Source organism: Phyllobates terribilis, unplaced genomic scaffold, assembly GCF_046119375.1.
Source record: "Phyllobates terribilis strain yellow unplaced genomic scaffold, ASM4611937v1 Scaffold_12__6_contigs__length_324123572, whole genome shotgun sequence".
Taxonomy (NCBI): domain Eukaryota; kingdom Metazoa; phylum Chordata; class Amphibia; order Anura; family Dendrobatidae; genus Phyllobates; species Phyllobates terribilis.
The window spans coordinates 36,022,694-36,045,552 of NW_027362772.1; the positions used below are offsets into that span (position 1 = coordinate 36,022,694).

The 22,859-nt window shown below is 43.6% G+C and overlaps 1 protein-coding gene across 1 annotated transcript in view; it reads right to left on the bottom strand.

Annotated features, from left to right (window-relative positions):
• The window catches only part of IGLON5 (IgLON family member 5), a 496,038-nt gene that overhangs the window by 452,891 nt on the left and 20,288 nt on the right, over positions 1-22,859 (bottom strand). The window lies entirely within an intron of this gene.

Genomic DNA, 22,859 nt, shown 5'->3' on the forward strand with positions numbered 1-22,859 from the left:
GTCGCCCCATCTAGCGGTAATTATTTTTCATATAATTTGCAGTTGAGAAATACCGTAATATGATGGCAGTGACTTCTGTCTCCAGATCCTGCAGTGCTGGGTGATTACATTTAAATTGTAGAGTAATTAGATTGATATTTATTCATCACTAGAAGATAATTAAAATTATGCAACCGGAGCAGTTCAGAGCGCCGGATATGTGCAATCGGAACAGTTCAGAGCGCCGGATATGTGCAACCGGAGAAGTTCAGAGCGATGGATATGTGCAACCGGAGCAGTTCAGAGCAATGGATATGTGCAACCGGAACAGTTCAGAGCGACAGATATGTGCAACCGGAGCAGTTCAGAGCGACAGATATGTGCAACCGGAGAAGTTCAGAGCGACGGATATGTGCAACCGGAGCAGTTCAGAGCGACGGATATGTGCAACCGGAACAGTTCAGAGCGACGGATATGTGCAACCGGAGCAGTTCAAAGCGACGGATATGTGCAACCGGAGCAGTGCAGAGCGACGGATATGTGCAACCGGAGCAGTTCAGAGCGACGGATACGTGCAACCGGAGCAGTTCAGAGCGACGGATACGTGCAATTGGAGCAGTGCAGAGCGACGGATACGTGCAATAGGAGCAGTGCAGAGCGACGGATACGTGCAACCGGAGCAGTTCAGAGCGACGGATATGTGCAACCGGAGCAGTGCAGAGCGACGGATATGTGCAACCGGAGTAGTGCAGAGCGACGGATATGTGCAACCGGAGCAGTGCAGAGCGACGAATATGTACAACCGGAGTAGTGCAGAGAGACGGATATGTGCAACCGGAGCAGTGCAGAGAGACGGATATGTGCAACCGGAGCAGTTCAGAGCGACGGATATGTGCAACCGGAGCAGTTCAGAGCGACGGATATGTTCAACCGGAGTAGTTCAGAGTGACGAATATTTGCAATGCTACAGATCTGTGCAGCTGGAGCAGTGCAGAGTGACGGATATGTGCAACCGGAACAGTTCAGAGCGACGGATATGTGCAACCGGAGCAGTTCAGAGCAACGGATATGTGCAACCGGGACAGTTCAGAGCGACGGATATGTGCAACCGGAGCATTTCAGAGCGACGGATATGTGCAACCGGAGCAGTGCAGAGCGACGTATATGTGCAACCGGAGCAGTTCAGAGCGACGGATATGTGCAACCGGAGCAGTGCAGAAAGACGGATATGTGCAACCGGAGCAGTGCAGAGCGACGAATATGTGCAACCGGAGCAGTGCAGAGAGACGGATATGTGCAACCGGAGCAGTGCAGAGAGACGGATATGTGCAACCGGAGCAGTTCAGAGTGACGCATATGTGCAACCGGAGCAGTTCAGAGTGACGGTTATATGCAACCGGAGTAGTTCAGAGTGACAAATATGTGCAATGCTACAGATCTGTGCAGCTGGAGCAGTGCAGAGCGATGGATATGTGCAACCGGAGCAGTGCAGAGCGACGGATATGTGCAACGCTACAGATATGTGCAGCCGGAGCAGTTCAGAGCGACGGATATGTGCAACCGGAGCAGTGCAGAGCGACGGATATGTGCAACCGGAGCAGTTCAGAGTGACGGATATGTGCAACCGGAGCAGTGGAGAGCGACAGATATGTGCAACCGGAGCAGTGCAGAGCGACGGATATGTGCAACCGGAGCAGTGCAGAGCGACGGATATGTGCAACCGGAGAAGTTCAGAGCGACGGATATGTGCAACCGGAGCAGTTCAGAGCGACGGATACGTGCAACCGGAGCAGTTCAGAGCGACGGATACGTGCAACCGGAGCAGTTCAGAGCAACGGATATGTGCAACCGGGACAGTTCAGAGCGACGGATATGTGCAACCGGAGCATTTCAGAGCGACGGATATGTGCAACCAGAGCAGTGCAGAGCGACGTATATGTGCAACCGGAGCAGTTCAGAGCGACGGATATGTGAAACCGGAGCAGTGCAGAAAGACGGATATGTGCAACCGGAGCAGTGCAGAGCGACGAATATGTGCAACCGGAGCAGTGCAGAGAGACGGATATGTGCAACCGGAGCAGTGCAGAGAGACGGATATGTGCAACCGGAGCAGTTCAGAGTGACGCATATGTGCAACCGGAGCAGTTCAGAGTGACGGTTATATGCAACCGGAGTAGTTCAGAGTGACAAATATGTGCAATGCTACAGATCTGTGCAGCTGGAGCAGTGCAGAGCGATGGATATGTGCAACCGGAGCAGTGCAGAGCGACGGATATGTGCAACGCTACAGATATGTGCAGCCGGAGCAGTTCAGAGCGACGGATATGTGCAACCGGAGCAGTTTAGAGCGACGGATATGTGCAACCGGAGCAGTTCAGAGTGACGGATATGTGCAACCGGAGCAGTGGAGAGCGACAGATATGTGCAACCGGAGCAGTGCAGAGCGACGGATATGTGCAACCGGAGGAGTGCAGAGCGACGGATATGTGCAACCGGAGAAGTTCAGAGCGACGGATATGTGCAACCGGAGCAGTTCAGAGCGACGGATACGTGCAACCCGAGCAGTTCAGAGCGACGGATACGTGCAATCGGAGCAGTGCAGAGCGACGGATACGTGCAACCGGAGCAGTTCAGAGCGACGGATATGTGCAGCCGGAGCAGTTCAGAGCGACGGATATTTGCAACGCTACGGATACGTGCAGCCGGAGCAGTGCAGAGTGATGGATATGTGCAACCGTAGCAGTGCAGAGCGACGGATATGTGCAACCGGAGCAGTGCAGAGCGACGGATATGTGCAACCGTAGCAGTGCAGAGCGACGGATATGTGCAACCGGAGCAGTGCAGAGCGACGGATATGTGCAACCGGAGCAATGCAGAGCGACGGATATGTGCAACCGGAGCAGTGCAGAGCGACGGATATGTGGAACCGGAGCAGTGCAGAAAGACGGATATGTGCAACCGGAGCAGTGCAGAGCGACGGATATGTGCAACCCGAGCAGTTCAGAGCGACAGATACGTGGAACCGGAGCAGTGCAGAGCGACGGATACGTGCAACCGGAGCAGTTCAGAGCGACGGATATGTGCGGCCGGAGCAGTGCAGAGCGACGGATATGTGCAACCGGAGCAGTGCAGAGCGACGGATATGTGCAACCGGAGCAGTGCAGAGCGACGGATATGTACAACCGGAGCAGTGCAGAGCAATGGATATGTGCAACCGGAACAGTGCAGAGAGACGGATATTTGCAACGCTACGGATACGTGCAGCCGGAGCAGTGCAGAGCGACGGATATGTGCAACCGGAGCAGTGCAGAGTGACGGATATGTGCAACCGGAGCAGTGCAGAGCGACGGATATGTGAAACCGGAGCAGTGCAGAGCGACGGATATGTGCAACCGGAGCAGTGCAGAGCGACTTATATGTGCAACTGGAGCAGTGCAGAGCAATGGATATGTGCAACCGGAGCAGTGCAGAGCGACGGATATTTGCAACGCTACGGATACGTGCAGCCGGAGCAGTGCAGAGTGATGGATATGTGCAACCGGAGCAGTGCAGAGCGACGGATATGTGCAACCGGAGCAGTGCAGAGCGACGGATATGTGCAACCGGAGCAGTGCAGAGCGACGGATATGTGCAACCGGAGCAGTGCAGAGCGACGAATATGTGCAACCGGAGCAGTGCAGAGCGACGGATATGTGCAACCGGAGCAGTGCAGAGCGACAGATATGTGCAACCAGAGCAGTGCAGAGCGACGGATATGTGCAACTGGATCAGTGATGGAGCGGCGCAGTGCAATGTGAAATGCACAGATGTCCGGCACATATCAAGGTTGCAGTGCAGCATAAGAGAAATCACTGGGGCAGTGCAGCGTAACTAGATGCACACAACTGGAATACTGCAGGGTAATTAGTTGCATATTAGTGAAGCCGAGTAATTAGTTGCTTATCACTGGAGCAGTGCAGTGTAATCAGATGTATATCACTGGAATACTGCAGGGAAATTAGATGCATATCACAGGAGAAGTGCATAGTAATTAGATGCAAATCACTTGGATAGTGCAGGATAATAAAATGTATATCACTGGAGCAGTTCAGAGCAATCTGATGTATATCACTGGAGTACTGCAGTGTAAATAAATGCACATCACTGGAATACTGCAAAGTAATTAGATGAATATAACTGGAGCAGTGCAGTGTAATCAGATGCAAATCACTGGAATACTGCAGGGTAATTAATGCACATCACTGGAGCTGGGTTATTAGATGCACATCACTGGAAAACTGCATAATAATCAGATGCATATCACTGGAGCTGGGTAGTTGCTTTTCCCTGGAGCAGTGCAGTGTAGTCAGATGCAAATCACTGGAGTACTGCAGTGTAATCAGACGCACATCACTGGGATACTGCAGAGTAATTAGATGCATATCACAGGAGCACTGCCTTGTAATTAGTCACTTATCCCTGGAGCAGTGCAGTGTAATTAGATGCATGTCACTGGAGAAATGCAGGGTAATCATATGCAAATCACTGGGATACTGCAGGGTAATCAGATTCACATCACTGGAGTACTGCAGTGTAATCAGACGCACATCACTGGAGTACTGCAGTGTAATCAGACGCACATCACTGGAGTACTGCAGTGTAATCAGACGCACATCACTGGAGTACTGCAGTGTAATCAGACGCACATCACTGGAGTACTGCAGTGTAATCAGACGCACATCACTGGAGTACTGCAGTGTAATCAGACGCACATCACTGGAGTACTGCAGTGTAATCAGACGCACATCACTGGAGTACTGCAGTGTAATCAGATGCACATCACTGGAGTACTGCAGTGTAATCAGATGCACATCACTGGAGTACTGCAGTGTAATCAGACGCACATCACTGGAGTACTGCAGTGTAATCAGATGCACATCACTGGAGTACTGCAGTGTAATCAGACGCACATCACTGGAGTACTGCAGTGTAATCAGACGCACATCACTGGAATACTGCAGTGTAATCAGACGCACATCACTGGAGTACTGCAGTGTAATCAGATGCACATCACTGGAGTACTGCAGTGTAATCAGATGCACATCACTGGAGTACTGCAGTGTAATCAGACGCACATCACTGGAGTACTGCAGTGTAATCAGACGCACATCACTGGAGTACTGCAGTGTAATCAGACGCACATCACTGGAGTACTGCAGTGTAATCAGATGCACATCACTGGAGTACTGCAGTGTAATCAGATGCACATCACTGGAGCAGTGAGGACACACAGCCCTCTACCCCTAGTGCAGTGCAGTCGTCAGCCGTGTCTCTGGTGCACTGTATGGGGAGATCCTGGCATTTATTCGCACCAGTGTCCTGTTAGAGGCTGGTAATCAGGCAGTGTGAACAGGCTGCCGGCGTGCCCTCCTTCTCGTGTATGAAACATTTGGAGAGTTCGCAGAATACCGCAGCTCCCCCCTCCTGGAGGGCAGAGTCTCCCTCGCCATCCCTCATCCTTATTCCTAGCACATCCCGGCAGCTGCTGTTCTGCTCCCGGCCCATCTCCTGTCTGAGGCACAGATCCTTCCATACTGCCAAATATCTGTCTGTCTCCCCTCTCCTCCTACACCCTGTAGAAACGCTTAATCCCTCAATCCCCCAAATATTGCCTACTGAAGACCCCCACCCCCTCGCATTGTAATTCTACAGCTACCTTCCTAATGCATTTTCCAAAATCTTCTCTTACGACTGTCCTTAACGTCCTAACCTCTCTGGTAGGAGAAGACCCGGACTTTCTCTTTTTAGACTTGGCTTTAATGTCTTCATCTTTCATCGGAATGTATCATTGAGTTTTAGGAATCTGAGCGTGAAGAACATACACACGTTCTGGAGACCATCAAGGGCTCCAGGAATCAAAATTTGTCTCTAGCCGCACGAATGCAAATAATGTTGAGTTTCCTGTAGTCCTATGTTTCTATTATTTGGATGCTATATGCCTGAATCTGTCATGTACCCCATCCTTGGACCACTGGTCCAAAAAATGCAAGTGTCCTCACCCCCCTGAAATCTTTGGATGTCAATGGAGATCTAATGGAGAAGAGTTAGAGAAACTCTGTACTACCACCTCTGAGGAGTCACTTTTCTTTCTCTAGGGAGGACCGGTCTGGTCCTACACTATAAAGACAACACATTAATTTGTATAGGCACCATACAATACCTCACTTCTCCTGTGGGGGAGCTGCAGGGAAAATTACTGCCTGGTTTCAGTACAATTTACAGCAGGTCCTAACAGAAGGACACCTTGATCAACTTATTGTCTAAAGACCCAATAAAAAAGTTGGGATTGTCCAAAATGGAGACCTTCTTTACGACCAAGTCTTTAAAGAGACTTGATGAAATATGACATCTCAAAAACAGTTATTGGGATCTTTATTTATGATCTGAATCAATATCAAGATCTTTCAGACCTGTCAAGTTGCTCAAGAACGCTAAATCTCCAGTTATTCTTTGCAATAGATTAACAGGACATTAGACGAAAAGGGCCACTGTCCCGGATTTAATTGGTCCTTTTGGCTCTCTCTTTTTTTTTATAAATGGGCCTCTAATTGGTATACACACCATCTCTCAGATCAACTCTGGGCTGGTTATGGTCCACTCCCATGTGATGGATGGTAGGAGAAAAAAAAGCTGTACTAAGGGTTAATCTAGGAGTCAGCACATCGTTGATTAACCAAAAGTCTTGCCACCTAAAAATGGTAATTTTCCGTAAGTCCATCATTGAACAACCCAAGTCTTGCCCCCCCAAAATGGTCATTTTCAATTTCCTCCTTCATACATGGTCATCACATCCCCAACCAAGTATATAGTGTCCCTAAGGTTGAAGTCTTTTAGGTTCCGAGGGCTCATGATAACATAATTACAATATTGCAGCACAGGTGTCAACTCATTGCACTATATTTTGTCTCCAGAACAATGGTGGAAGCGTGAAGCTTTGTAGATCCACCATAATTCACTCCTACGGTCTACATTGTGATGAGTTTATTAAAAAAGGTTTAATATTTGCAGCATCGTGGAATCATTTTTTATATCGCCGCAGTATTGACGACGTTTTTTTTTTCCAAATTCAAACAAGTGTATCTAATACCTGCAAAACTTCAAAAAACATGTCCATTTTCATTGTCTACAATGTTTTTGTTCTTCATATCAAAAGGAAAAAAATAAACAATTGCAAAGCAACATTGGTGTGGGTTAGTCCGGCTCTTGCAAACAACAGCGTACATGGAGAAAAGTCAGCGTGCACCTTGCTTAGGGCTGTCTAACTCATTCTCATTTTCTGCCTGGCTGACTCTCACTACCCCCAGAGACATAAGGATTCATCCCAAGCATTGACTACCAGAAAAAGCCGCTATCCCATGTCAGCGACCATCATCCTAGGAATATGTCACTGCGTATGCAAATTTACTCACTCACGTATGCACACAAATTATTTATGCGTTGTCCAGTCGCAGAGCGATCCATTCACTTGCTGGTAACCACTGAAGCAAAGACACAATGACATTGAACCTTAGCATATTTGGCAGGCAGATGCGGATGAGGAGTCTTATTCCGTGACTTGGGTGAATCCATACAGTGAGGTTTTTTTTTTGTGACTGATTGACAGAAGATGAGCGGAGTGAATGACAGATGAGCTCTCATCTCCCCATCAATTAACCCCTTTCCGGAGAAACATTTGTACTTGTGTGTGATCAGCCTGTTCTACAAAGGATCGTTCTCAGCCAATATGACCTAATTCCCCCCTGCTGTCATAGAGACGGTATTATTTCTCCACCCCCCAAATGCAACGCTCGCTATTAACAAAAAGTATTTTTACTAAAAGAAAAGAAAAAAAAAACACATTACATTTTAAACTTTATAATGGATGATTTAATGCAGGTGCCAGGTAATTTTGGAACAGTATATCTTCCATCAGCTCCAAAGATGTAAAATCGAAATACTGATCAAAATGCTAATACATAAAAAGATATAAAGTTATAAAAGCAATGAATAGAGACTTCTAATACTGCCCCAATGTAAAAGAATAATGGCTATATTATTGCACATAGGTGAAAGCATTACAGTACTTATATTCTTGTACATAGGGGCAGTATTATAGTAGTTATATTCTTGTACATAGGAGGCAGTATTATAGTAGTTATATTCTTGTACATAGGGGGCAGTATTATAGTAGTTATATTCTTGTACATAGGGGCAGTATTATAGTAGTTATATTCTTGTACATAGGGGGCAGTATTATAGTAGTTATATTCTTGTGCATAGGAGCAGTATTATAGTAGTTATATTCTTGTACATAGGAGCAGTATTATAGTAGTTATATTCTTGTACATAGGGGGCAGTATTATAGTAGTTATATTCTTGTACATAGGAGCAGTATTATAGTAGTTATATTCTTGTATATAGGAGCAGTATTATAGTAGTTATATTCCAGTACATAGGAGCAGTATTATAGTAGTTATATTCTTGTGCATAGAAGCAGTATTATAGTAGTTATATTCTTGTACATAGGAGCAGTATTATAGTAGTTATATTCTTGTACATAGGGGGCAGTATTATAGTAGTTATATTCTTGTACATAGGAGCAGTATTATAGTAGTTATATTCTTGTATATAGGAGCAGTATTATAGTAGTTATATTCTTGTGCATAGGAGCAGTATTATAGTAGTTATATTCTTGTACATAGGAGCAGTATTATAGTAGTTATATTCTTGTATATAGGAGCAGTATTATAGTAGTTATATTCTTGTACATAGGAGCAGTATTATAGTAGTTATATTCTTGTATATAGGAGCAGTATTATAGTAGTTATATTCTTGTGCATAGGAGCAGTATTATAGTAATTATATTCTTGTATATAGGAGCAGTATTATAGTAGTTATATTCTTGTACATAGGGGGCAGTATTATAATAGTTATATTCTTGTACATAGGAGCAGTATTATAGTAATTATATTCTTGTACATAGGGGCAGTATTATAGTAGTTATATTCTTGTACATAGGGGCAGTATTATAGTAATTATATTCTTGTACATAGGGGCAGTATTATAGTAATTATATTCTTGTACATAGGGGCAGTATTACAGTAGTTATATTCTTGTAAATAGGAGGCAGTATTATAATAGTTATATTCTTGTACATAGGAGCAGTATTATAGTAGTTATATTCTTGTAAATAGGAGGCAGTATCATAGTATATTCTTGTACATAGGGGGCAGTATAATATTTTAATTTTTTTTCCATGGGGGGCAGTATTTTTCTAATCATAATTTGTGGATACCTTACCTCATGCAATGTACATTTTTTTCTTTCCTACACAGATTCCTATTTATATTATGTGCAATTTGAAAAGTGTTATCTTTTTTACAATGTCAGGGTCTTGTGGTAGCATCTTTATTATATTTTATGCCTCGGTCAGTAAAGAGGGGCCACTATTAAGTTGAGTTTTTTAATTGCAGTTGAAAATGATCGTGTCCACTGTGCCAGGACACCTGGTCATTTTTCTGCGTTTTTTTTCCTATGGATCTTATATACAGTCATGGCCAAAAGTTTTGAGAATGACACCAAAATTATACTTTCACATGATCTGCTGGCCTCTGGTTTTTATTAGTGTTTGTCTGATGTTTATATCACATACAGAAATATAATTGCAATCATATTATGAGTACCAATAGGTTATATTGACAGTTAGAATGAGTTAATGCAGCAAGTCAATATTTGCAGTGTTGCCCCTTCTTCTTCAAGACCTCTGTAATTCTCCCTGGCATGCTCTCAATCTACTTTTGGACCAAATCCTGACTGATAGCAGTCCATTCTTGCATAATCAATGCTTGCATTTTGCCAGAATTTGTTGGTTTTTGTTTGTCCACCCGTCTCTTGATGATTGACCACAAGTTCTCAATGGGATTAAGATCTGGGGAGTTTCCAGGCCATGGACCCAAAATCTCTATGTTTTGTTCCATGAGCCATTTTGTTATCACCTTTGCTTTATGGCAAGGTGCTCCATCATGCTGGAAAAGGCATTTTTGGGCGCCAAACTGCTCTTGGACGGTTGGGAGAAGTTGCTCTGGGAGGACATTCTGGTACCATTCTTTATTCATGGCTGTGTTTTTAGGCAAGACTGTGAGTGAGCCGATTCCCTTGGCTGAGAAGCAACCCCACACATGAATGGTTTCAGGATGCTTTACAGTTGGCATGAGACAAGACTGGTGGTAGCGCTCACCTCTTCTTCTCCGAATAAGCTGTTTTCCAGATGTCCCAAACAATCGAAAAGGGGATTCATCAGAGAAAATGACTTTGCCCCAGTCCTCAGCAGTCCACTCCCTGTACCTTTTGCAGAATATCAGTCGGTGCCTGATGTTTTTTCAGGAGAGAAGTGGCTTCTTTGCTGCCCTCCTTGAAACCATCCCTTGCTCAAAGAGTCTCCGCCTCACAGTGCGTGCAGAAGCACTCACACCAGCCTGCTGCCATTCCTGAGCAAGCTCGGCACTGCTGATAGTCCGATCCCGCAGCTGAAACAGTTTTAAGATATGGTCCTGGAGCTTGCTGGTCTTTCTTGGGCGCCCTGGAGCCTTTTTGACAACAATGGAAGCTCTCTCCTTGAAGTTCTTGATGATGCGATAGATTTTTGACTGAGGTGCAATCTTTGTAGCTGCGATACTCTTCCCTGTTAGGCCATTTTTGTGCAGTGATGATGGCTGCACGTGTTTCTTTAGAGATAACCATGGTTAACTGAAGAGAATCAATGATACCAAGAACCAGCCTCCTTTTAAAGTGTCCAGTGATGTCATTCTTACTTAATCATGAGTGATTGATCGCCACCCCTGTCCTCATCAACACCCACACCTGTGTTAATGGATCAATCACTAAAACGATGTTAGCTGCTCCTTTTAAGGCAGGACTGCAATGATGTTGAAATATGTTTTGGGGGTTAAAGTTCATTTTCTGGGCAAATATTGACTTTGCAAGTACAGTAATTGCTGTTAAGCTGATCACTCTTTGACATTCAGGAGTATATGCAAATTGCCATTACAAAAAATGAAGCAGTAAACTTTGGAAAAATTACTATTTGTCTCATTCTCAATACTTTTGGCCATGACTGTACTCTTATCACTCTCTATGTATCACTTTCAATTTTACCATGTGTCGAAAAAACATATATGTATTTTCCATTTAAGCCTTTACTAAGGGTTTGTTCCTAAAGATCCATGGCCTCCTTTGTATTGTCTCATCAGGCAGTTTGCCGAAGAACGGATCCATTTGCTGAGCACACTCGAATGCAGAGCCGTCAATCACTTCCCTTCTCCGTAAACCCAAACATCATAAGAAGGCAACGGTGACCAAAGTTGATTGACAGCAAAGCCTCCAGATCTTCATGACTCTGCATCCCATAAAGTGCTCTTAGCGAGCCGGTTTCCAACTCTAACAGACTGTAATTCCATTTTTAAAAATCAATCGTTAGAAAAAGAAAAGAAAAAATATGGAAAAAAGAGCTTTGTGACTCGAGACCAATCATGGCAGAAGGACATGGACAGAATGCCAAAGAACTACTTTTGACTCGAGAGATGTTGGCAGCTACGGATATCTTTTGGCCATTGGGTCTCAACTGAAATATAAAGTACTCTGTAGGTTCAATATTTATTCTGAAAGTGTAGAAAAGAAGGATTGGCGCTGGAGTCTCAAGACGAGGTGTGAAGAGATAATTACAGAAGCTTCGGGAAAGCTGTAAAGGCTTCGGCTCTTGACTTCATACTTCATACACAATTGGTCAAGACTTGGCTTAGCAGGCCAAGGAGCCCACACATGTTTCTCGAGCCTTTGGATTTTGGCTTTGCCGGGTCTGTTTGCAAGAAGGTTTCACGCTGTGCCTGCTTTACTACCGCTGATCCCCCTTCCTTTTCATCCTGCCCTATTGATTTCCCTGCTGTGTAGTTAAAGTTTCCTGGCTTGAGATTTGCCGCAATCAGCACTTCCTAAGCCTCCCTAGGGAAATGCTTACAGATTTCTACCTCAAAAGTATTATTGTTCAGGAAACTGGGTGCAGATAGAAGCTTGCTTAATATCATATACCTTAATTGCAGAGGATGGAATTGAATTCCTTGAGGGATTGTTGGAGGGGGGACGAAAACAGCTTTTAAGCAACAGATTCTTTGAAGTTTTACTTAAAGGGAACAAGTCAGTGACAGACATTTTATAAAGATTGTGAGTCATTTTGACTTTGATAGAAGGTGCAACTAGTATCTGATACACAAATTACATGGGGAGCTATAGTCCTATGAATAAAACTTAAAAAAATATAGATTGTGTAATTTAAACAATTAACCATTACAACCCATCATCTCAAGGACATGACTAATTCGTATAAACCTTGTCTACATTATTCCAGAAGGCCTTGAAATTTTACAGTCTCAAATTGCACTCAATAAATTTTATCTGCACTACCTTTTCTGGCCACTCGGTGTGCTGTTAAGAGCAAAATGTTTACCATAGATGCTTACAACCTCAGCACAGATCTCTATCTGTATTTTTTTTGCATTTGACTAAAGATGTTGTCATGATGAATTATGAGATTTCGTAAGATACAATTCAAAAGATCACACAAATATTTATATTTTTACTATTCGACTCTTCACAACCCAAGAAGAATGTCATATACGCGTGATAAAACAAACCAGAATAGCAACAGTAACTAGACCTTAGACCGGCCAGATAACAGAGGTGATAAATTTAATTCCACATGGCTTCATATTTGTCATCTTCGAAAAGGGTAATACAATAAAAATCTAAGTAAGCCGTTATTGGTTGAAAAAGTAGTATGGAAGTCGATAGATTTTTCACTTACTTTACAGTTTGATTTAGGTTTTATTACAATTCTCTTTCAGACAGTAGAGAATTTTCTAAGTCACACATAAAAGGTTAATTTAAGGAAATGGAGAAGATGACATTTGTATAGACAGGCAGCGTATCAACCCAAAACACTACCAACCCAACCCCAAGGGTTAGGTTAGGCATTGTAAAAAAAAATAAGTGTCCTAGCCATATGTCAACAAACACCCAACTTTCTCCAAGATTGAGAAAAAAATTATGCAACTTTTTCGAAATAAGTCACATTTTTCTTTGCATCGGAACAGAATGCCCAATTTCAGGGCAAATATGGAAATTTTTGTCTTCATGTCCTCTCCCAAAGCCTAGATATGTCCAGCAGGGTCTTCACCACCGATATCTTGATTGTACCAAGCCATTGGGTTACTGGTCTTCCACTTCACTTTGTTCCTTCTAGTATTTGGACCATGATGTCCTTTTCCAGTGATTGCTCTCTTCGTATGATGTATCCAAAATAGGCAAGTTGTAGCTTGATGATCCTTGCCTTGTCTGCCTTGTCTGGCTTGAGTGTATACCACCATTGAAATACTATGCAGCATACGAATTGCCATCATGACTATTAAACAATGTCAAAATAGAAGAGTTTTTTCTACACTAGACCATAAAATGGTTAAAAAAAATTGTGGGAATAACTCCAGGTCTCTTTTGTTGATGGGATCATCTTATTTTTTTGGTCTTCAATCAAAGACCATTGATGGTTAAGCAAGAGAATATAGCATTTCAGTCTTAACTTTTCCCCACAGTGATGCCATAAATGGAGCTTTGTAGAGTAGATAAGAATCTCAGAGGGTGTCCTCACCCATAAAAGCTTTTTTTAGTCCTCAAAGACCTTTACTGAGTAAGATAATGAGAAAAATCTCAATCTATCAACATTTGCCACCAGTGATGTCATCTTGTAAATGAAGCAGAGTAGAATAAATTATGGCAATTGATGGTGACATCACCTACAGAAAAAAACGACCATCAAAGATCTTAACTTTAAAGAGAAGAACCACACTTTACAAAGTCAAATAGCTAGATAGTTTTATCAACCACAATTATTTTTTGGGTTATCAAAGAGCAAGTTAATGAGAAAGACCTCAATCTATCAATAATGGCCACAACCGATGCCATAGATGGATCAGCGTAGTATAGATAAGGATAATGGATAGCGATATTATTCAAATGTTTTCCAGTCATCGAAGACCTGTAATGAATAGGCTAGTAAGTAGAACTTCAGTCTAATTGTGGTTCATTTAGGAGAGATGATAATTTTGTACCCAAACAGCATCATGAATTCAGCAGCACACCCTCTGTTTACACTTCTGATGTGCTGCCGAAAACTATTTGTAAATTAGCATTAATGATGCAATCACCTGTCGAAGAGTGTTTAGGCTAGTTTGTTGTGTGAACACCGTAATGTCTTAATAAGGCCGATAATTGAGAACTAGAGTATCATGGAGGATTGGATCAACTTTGAAGAGGAGAGACGGGTCATGAAGGGTTGTATCAACTTTGAAGAGGAGAGGGATCATGGAGGGTGGTATCAACTTTGAAGAAGAGAATGATCATGGAGTGTGGTATCTACCTCGAAGAGGAAAGGAGGATCATGAAGAGTGGTTTCTAACTTGAAGAATAGAGAAAGATCATGAAGGGTAATCAACTTTGAAAAAGAGAGAAGGATCATGGAGTGTCGAGAAGGATCATGGAGTGTGGCATCTACCTCGAAGAGGAAAGGAGGATCATGAAGAGTGGTTTCTACCTTGAAGAATAGAGAAAGATGATGAAGGGTAATATCAACTTTGAAAAAGAGAGAAGGATCATGGAGTGTGGTATCTACCTTGAAGAGGAGAGGAGGATCATGAAGAGTGATATCTACCTTGAAGAATAGAGAAGGGTCATGGAGGGTGGTATCAACTTTGAAGAGGAGAGAAGGAAGTATCATGGAGGTTGGAATCAACTTTGAAGAGCAAAGAAGGCTCATTGAGGATGCCATCAAGTCCAAAACATATTTAAGAGTTTTTGAATATCTACTTTGCATAAACCAAAGAGTATAATTGCAGCCCAGTTAGTAATGTTGACCATCACCAATGTCATAGATGAAATTCTAATAGGGCAACAGAAAAAGAAATCTATGGGTCTTTATTCCCTTAGTAGTTTGATGTAATGGGAAATACAGCTTAACTAATGAAACAAAATCCCACCAATATGGAGTTGGGGGGTCCACCACCACATCCTAAAGGCCGTTGAATGCAGAATGTTTTTATCAGAAGATAATGTTTTGGTGCGGTATTCTACGTGCCCTTTAGGGTTTTGTGGAGCACAGCGGGTGCGTTGTCTTTATACATTGTGACACAGATGTATGCATATAGGATTCACTATTTATCTTAGCCGTTCCGGTTCTCCAAGATGTGCATTTTTCTAAAGCATAGAATTAGACGGCACAAATTGCAGACTTCACTCTGGCCTCATAAATTCACTTCTCTAAGGCTTGATCGCTTCGGGTAGAGTCAGAAATACATCATTTGACATTTCTAGGACTAACCAGCAAAAATGACAGCGTGGCGGCAGCAGCAGCAGACAATGAAGCCCTCAGGACTAGATGGCCAAGGGGACAGTCCAAGGATGTGAAGCTGGCTGCCACCTCTGTAGCCGAACGGCTTTGAAAATCATATGATTAAGCGCAGCGCTCCCTTCTGAGCCAGAGAGTGAGGACATGAATAATAAAAACCTCAAGCCTCATCCGCAGACAACATAGCTAGTAAACAGGTCAGCCCCGTAACCCCTTCTCTCCCTGGAGAGACCACCGTCTCAAGGGTCCTATTCCCACCAGCGCTTGCAAAACTCCCTCCAAGTAATCGCTCACAAGAGACACATCTAAACCGCTAGTAATTTAATTCAATTGAGACATATAATGAGCAAAGATATTGAATGCCCTGTAATGGAATCATCTCATGTTTAATATATTCCTTTAAAAGGACTATAAAACCTGACATATAAATTCACTCATATGGAAAGCTGAAACCACTGATGGTGGTAGATACCACCTTAGCGGTTTTCTTTTTGGGTGATATTGTGGTTGGGATCCTTTTAGTGACAAAATCTCTTCCTCTTATTAGAGTCTTAGAAGAGACATTCGCAAATAGGAGATTGGAAAAAGGAGGAAGAACACAGTCAAGCAATCATGTCTTCCTTCCGCAAACACTACAGCCAGGACCGTTGGTCAACAGCTCCCTCCCCATTCTCTCCCACAACTCTTCCACCATGGTTTAGATAGCATCTCTGGCACCATCTTGGGCAGCGCATGCCCGCGTGCATCCAGGTGCTTTTGTTCCCAAGTAGAGGCAGACCTGAGAAACTTTTCATCCAGGGCTACATGGCAAGAAAAGTCTCACAACTAAAAAAAATCTGTGCAACTTGCTGTCCCGCGACTATTTTAAAGCTCTGATTTTGCTGTAAAAAAAACTCAGCCAAATTGAAGACAAGTCTCATGTTGACTTTTATTAAAGTCTATGGCAAGTGTGTCACGTGTAATTTGCAACAAGGAGATCCAACAGATTTGGAAACATGAGACATTGTGCCACCGTTCCAACGTGTCACCATAGGAAATCATTGCATCCAATGCTGCAACTTGTCGCTGTGAATTCAGTTTAGCCCTAGTTTTAGAATTATTCCCTACCCACAGTATCCCTAATCGCTGGGAGTCTGGCTGATCCTGAGAACGGGCTGTAAAATGCCCATTTAGAATGAAGTAGTGGCGATGCATGCTTGATTCGTCTGCTGGAGATAGGAAAATACAGCATTCTGCTACCTCCAGTAGTCCAATGGTGAATTGAGTGGTGGCCACCTGTCACTGGTGTGTCAGATGTAAGAGACAGTCGCTCTGCATCTGGCTGCAGAAGGTCTCTCGATTGGCATTGCAGACACCTTCTTAATTTTTCTGACTTTTGGACCCAGCGGCAACCTCCCTCCTGCTCTGATTGACATACCCTGGTCTGGGTGTTTACAAACTCTCAGTCTGCTTCAGGGAGTCGCCGGTGATATTCTCAGTTTCCCTTGTGAAGGCTTGGAGCTATAGCAGTCAGCTAGCTTCCTCTCTGGTGCCCTTGGAGGACATTTGGTGTTATCCCTCTGGTGTCTGCACAAGCTAAGTTTTCCCCCCTTTGTTTGTCTCCCTTGTTGTCTTTAGTTTATAGTGAGGACTGACCAGTACTCACCCCCACCCTCCCTAGCTAGGGTCTAGCTCTAGGGATATACAGGGCTTACGTTTCCTGCTCGGCGATTGGTGTGGAACCAATATATTGATGGTAGGGTAGGCAGGGTGATATTAGATCTGCCTAGGGTTCTCCACTCCCCCTTTCCCTAGTGTCTGGGCTTCCTTCCCCTCATTCCTTCGTGTTGCACTTAGTCTTTCCCACACTGTGCGTGACACCACCACTCTATTCCAAGAAGGCATTTCATTCCAAGTCTTCACATATCCTGCCAGTATGGAAATGACCCTTCCCAAACTCCTGCTACCCAAGAAATAAAGTTTTATTGTAGCTGCTAAAGTGTTTTCACCATTTTTCCAGCTTGAACCCTGACCTTGAATCTTGTCAGCCACCTATTCTGACCACCTGCTTGGTCATCATATTGATAGAACTCTGCTTGCGTAAACCTCTTGGATTCCACCATCTGTCAGCTGTGGCTAATGGAGAATACTCTCAGGTTGTGTCCTGAAAAACTTTTCAAAAAAGTCTAGAAGCATGTATAGAGTTATAGGGTAAGTACCAGTGGTTCTTGGGATCCAACACTCCTCAGTTTTAGTCCAAGCTATATCGGTTGCAGTCCACTGAAAGGGGGTTCATAGTTTAACTTTTCGATTGGCCTTGAGCATTGCTCTAAGTTTCCATAAACCAGTTGGATGTCGTCATTGGAGAACAAATAACATAAACCCCATTCCCGAATCAGAGAACATAACTCTACAAAATCTAATATATATAATCGTCTTATCCCGTCAATCTGTCTGTCTGTCTAGGAAATCCCGTATCACAGATTGGTCCAGCCGCGGCCAATCAGCGACACGGGATTTCAGAAAAAGATGGCAGCCGTTAGCAGCTCATCTGACACACGGAGGTCAGCGGCGATGCAGCTGGAGATGACCGGCGCTAGCCGGTCATCTCCCGGCTGCTCGCAGCAGAAGGACCCCGACCGGTCCTCACTAATACGGCCGCGACCAATCAGCAATCTTGGCGCCAAGTTTAAACACTGCTGTGCTGATCGGCCGCTGGCCGCGACCAATCAGCGACTTTGGTGCCAAATTTAAACACGCTCTCCGGTCCTCACTAACACAGTTCGCTGATTGGTTGCGGCCGCCGGCCGCGACCAATCAGCATTATTGTCGCCAAATTTAAACTCTGCTTGGTTGATTGGTCGCGGTCACCAGCCGCGACCAATCAGCGATTTTGGAGCCAAATTTAAACACCGCTCTGCTGATTGGTCGCGGTCGCTGGCCGCGACCAATCAGCATTATTGGCGCCAAATTTAAACCCCGCTCTGCACAGAGGTCAGCGGCAATGCAGCCGGGAGATGGCCGGCGGTCACGACCAATCAGCAGAGCGGTCTTTAACTTTGGCGCCAATATCGCTGATTGGTCGCGACCGGCGGCCGCGACCAATCAGCGAATCGTATTAGTGAGGATCGGGGAGAGGCATTGAGGGAGATGACCGGCTGCTCGCAGCAGAAGTACCCACAGGCTGCCACGAGAGGTGGTGAGTTCCCCTTCAATGGACGTCTTCAAACAGAGGCTGGACAGACATCTGTCTGAGATGATTTAGTGAATACTGCTTTGAGCAGGGGGTTGGACCAGATGACCCAGGAGGTCCCTTCCAACTCTACCATTCTATGATTCTATGATTCTATGATTCTACCCCGACCGGCGCCACCGCTGACCTCCATGCGGTTACCGTCAGGAGATCAGTGGCTAGGGCCGCTGATCTCCCAACGGCAAGTGAGGAGGCAGGACCGGGCAGCGGCGCCGCCGGTCAGAATACTTCTGCTGTGAGCAGCCGGTCATCTCCCTCAGCGCCGCTCCCCGCCGGTCCTCACTAATACGATTCGCTGATTGGTCGCGGCCGCCGGCCGCAACCATTCAGCAATATTGGCGCCAAAGTTAAAAACTGCTTTGCTGATTGGTCAAGGTCGCCGGCCGCGACCAATCAGCGATATTGCCACCAAATTTAAACACCGCTTTGCTGATTGCGCCCGGTCGGCCGCATACATATTCTAGAATACCCGATACGTTAGAATCGGGCCACCATCTAGTAGTTTTATAAATTGGCCATTTTATCGCAAAAAAAGATTTTGTGGTCCAATCCATGTGGAACCATTTTACTAGGGGATCACATATGTATTATGTTGTGGTTCCAGGGTGGCCAGTCTTTGAGGGTCTATTGTACTTGTACATGCTTCAGGTCAAAACCATGCCATGCACCAAAAAATCATAGCATTCTCCATCGGGCACCATTTTCTTCTAGAGGAGAAAGTAATGACGATGTTACCCTGGGGTTGAGGAGCTGATCAAAGCTGAAGACCGTTTAGTCAGTCTCCAAATTTTTTTTATCTACTTAAAGGGAGTCTACACCAAGTTTTTGCCACTCAATCTGAGAGCAACATGTAGTAGAGACAAAGACTCTGATTTCAGCGATGTGTCACTTACCAGGCTGCTTGCTGTAGTTTTGATAAAATCACAGTTTAAATCAGCAGGTAGTCAAGCATACTCATGAGCTCTGTATAAGCCCACCCCCCCAACACTGATTGGCTGCTTTGTGCACAGTGTACACAGAAAGCTGCCAATCAGTGGTGCGGGCGGGGTTATACAGAGCTCAGCATTCCGAGAACTGCTAGATCTTCAGAGGATAAAACAATGATTTTGTCAAAACTACAGCAGACAGCCCAGTAAGTGATACATCACTGAAATTACACTGGATTACAGATTCCCTTTAACTCAACTTCCCAACATGCAAAAGCAGGACTTTCAAAAATAACTAGAAAAAAGATTCTGCTTAAAAATATATATTTGCCAACTTCACAAGGCAGTCATAACAAAATCAATTTTACAATTGCGACAATCATAAATTATCGAATTTACATAAATTAACGAAATGACAGAATCCACTCATGAGACGCAAAGTTTTGGCGAATCGGTGAACACTCGTAATTACAAGAAGTTTACAAAAAACAATTTCGTAATGACTAAATTAATGATATCATACATAATGGATCAACTAAACAAAAATGTAAAAAAAAAAAAAAAATCACAAAACTAAATTTCGGGTCTCAAAATGTAATTTTTTGTGATACCCTAAAATGCACTGGACCTTCACTTGACTATCGGCTCTTAATAATGGAAGCAATTTGGTCTCTACCTTCTATTTGAAAATTTGTCTATCTTTATAAGTAATTTTTTTTTTTTTTAACAAAATCAATTTGATAATGGCTCAGGAGGAAACGCTGTCATCATTTACATGGAAAACTCATCTGCTGCAAATATATTATTATCACAGACAATATTAAAATCAATCCATTCAGTCACCGTTGCCCATCCGTCCATCATGTTATTCAGCAGCAACCTTGAATCTAGCGCCGGTGCCTAGTAAAAGCTTCTAGTTTATTATTATTAGCTATTTGTATGTTTTTTGTTTTTTAATTCATTTTTGTTTCCAGCACAAACATGAGCAAAACTATTTATACCTGCAAAAATTAACATTTAGGAAAGTTTGAAGGCCACAAATCAACATGTAAGGCCAAGAGATACATTTTCCCTAAACCAGCACCACTTTTTTTTTTGGCATCCACGTTTTCACCATTCGTGTCCCATCTAAAATTGCTTTTTCTTTTGTCATATGCATTCTTTTTTTATAACCCTTTTTTCTCGCTCTAGTTGAATTTCGGCAAAACAAAGCGCTTAACGTTTCTACTGTCTGGTTATCACTGGACCATCTGTTCTGGTTCCATCACGAAACATCTGGTGGTTTCGAGACAACAGCTGGGCTCTGAATTGTTTCAACACTGGACCATAGCTGACAGATAAAGATGGCATGGTGACATATCAGATATTCTTGTAAGCGAAGGACATGGATGAGCACATTTCTGAAAAAGGACAACTTCAACCATGTCGATGAGAGCTATCCAACGAGCACTTCCATCCAAGAATCATACCATTAATGTGAGCTCCATAAAATCCATTGATAGTGTGAAGAATGGGGGCCACAGCTCATGTTGGAATCTACCCCAAACCCTCTACGACTCTTCTCTCTGCACAAGTGGATGAAGGATAGGAGTGTAAAGTAGAAGGGTCAACCATCACCAGGTCCAACAAGAGTCTACATGGAAGACAGACTAATTTTAGTTTTTGGACAGAGTCAAGGAGCCTCAATATTTTTAGACATTGCAAAAATTGCTTCAATCATGCCTTAGTAGAGCAGGACACCTTCTAAGAACGAGGGTTGGATGCAAAAATCTTCTTCCTAAAGCTTGTTTGCACAATAAGACAGATATTAACATATGCACGGTGGCTTTGGTTCCTTATTTGCTCAGATTTAGGAAGCATATGTTGTGTCGCACGCTCGCGTTTTTGCACTGGATGGGAAAACAAATTAGACTGAAGAGCACATGAGATGGAAATCTCTCCTACATGAAAAAATATGGTAATAGAAATCTAGACGTTTTTCTCTTTTATTTGCTGTCAAGAAAGCTTCGGCAGTCAAAAAAGAAAATCGGGGAACTGTTGACAATTGATTGTGGATTTCAAAGGGTAATTATAAGAAGCTGACTGTTTTAGATGAGATGACTCATAATTTCTTTTGGGTTGGTGGGGAGACAGACAGAACTGTTGGCTCCATTACATGTTTTATGAGAGCTCTAGTATCGGTAAGGTTATGGTCACACTACCACAGTGGCTTCTATTATGAAAGCCACGATGCACTGTCAGATCCTTATACGATAGACCTCATTGACTTATAATGGAGTCCATCAAGTTTCTTTGTGGTTTCCATCATTTTGATTGGAAACATAACCTTCGATTTTATGCTATTAATTCCATCAAAGGTGCCGAGACTGGTGATGGAGTCTCCAAACTCTGGCCTTGCCTGGCTAAACATAAAACGCTCTTGGAAACAATTTGGCAGATGACTCAACTTAGACATTTGCTTGCCAAATTTCTTTGTTTATAGTTCATCTCCAGTGAATTTCAACATGCTTGACACCCGTAATTGGGTGTCCCTATACACATAACCCCCCCCCCCCCCATTTGGACTATCTCAAATTCATATTTTTTTTGCTTGGGATGGAAAGGTTGGAGGAGACCAAGCTTTGAGACTCAGCTCTCGTCAATCATCTTTGCATTTGGGTGGTGAGAACCTATGCAGGATGCCCCACTCTAGAAGAATTGCATTGATAGCAAACAAACCCTTCTAAACTAGGTGGTTCCCATCATTTTGATAAGAATCATAACCTTTGATGCCATGCTATTCTTTCGATCATATGTGTCGAGACTGGTGACCGAGTCTCCAAACTCTGGCCTTGATGGGGTATACATACAACGCCCTTGGAAACCATTTTGCAGGTGACTCAACGTAGACATTTGCTTGTCAGACTTCTCTGCCCATGATTCTATCACCAATGTATTTCAACGTGCTTGACTCCTCAATTGGGAGTCTCTATACACATGAGGTCATTGACCTATCTCACAGCTTTTTCAACCCCCCCTCTATTTGGACCATCTCAAAATTTATCCTTTTTTTCTTGGGATGGAAAGGTTTGAGGAGAGGAGACCAAGCTTTGAGTCTCAAGAGTGTTTGCACATTTGCCATGGTACCCTTGAAGGACAGGGATTCAGCTCTGGTCAGTAATTTTTGCATTTGGTTGGTGAGAACCTGTCCAGGATGCTCCACTCCAGAAGAATTGCATTGATAGCAAACAAACCCTTCTAAACCAACTGACAGAAC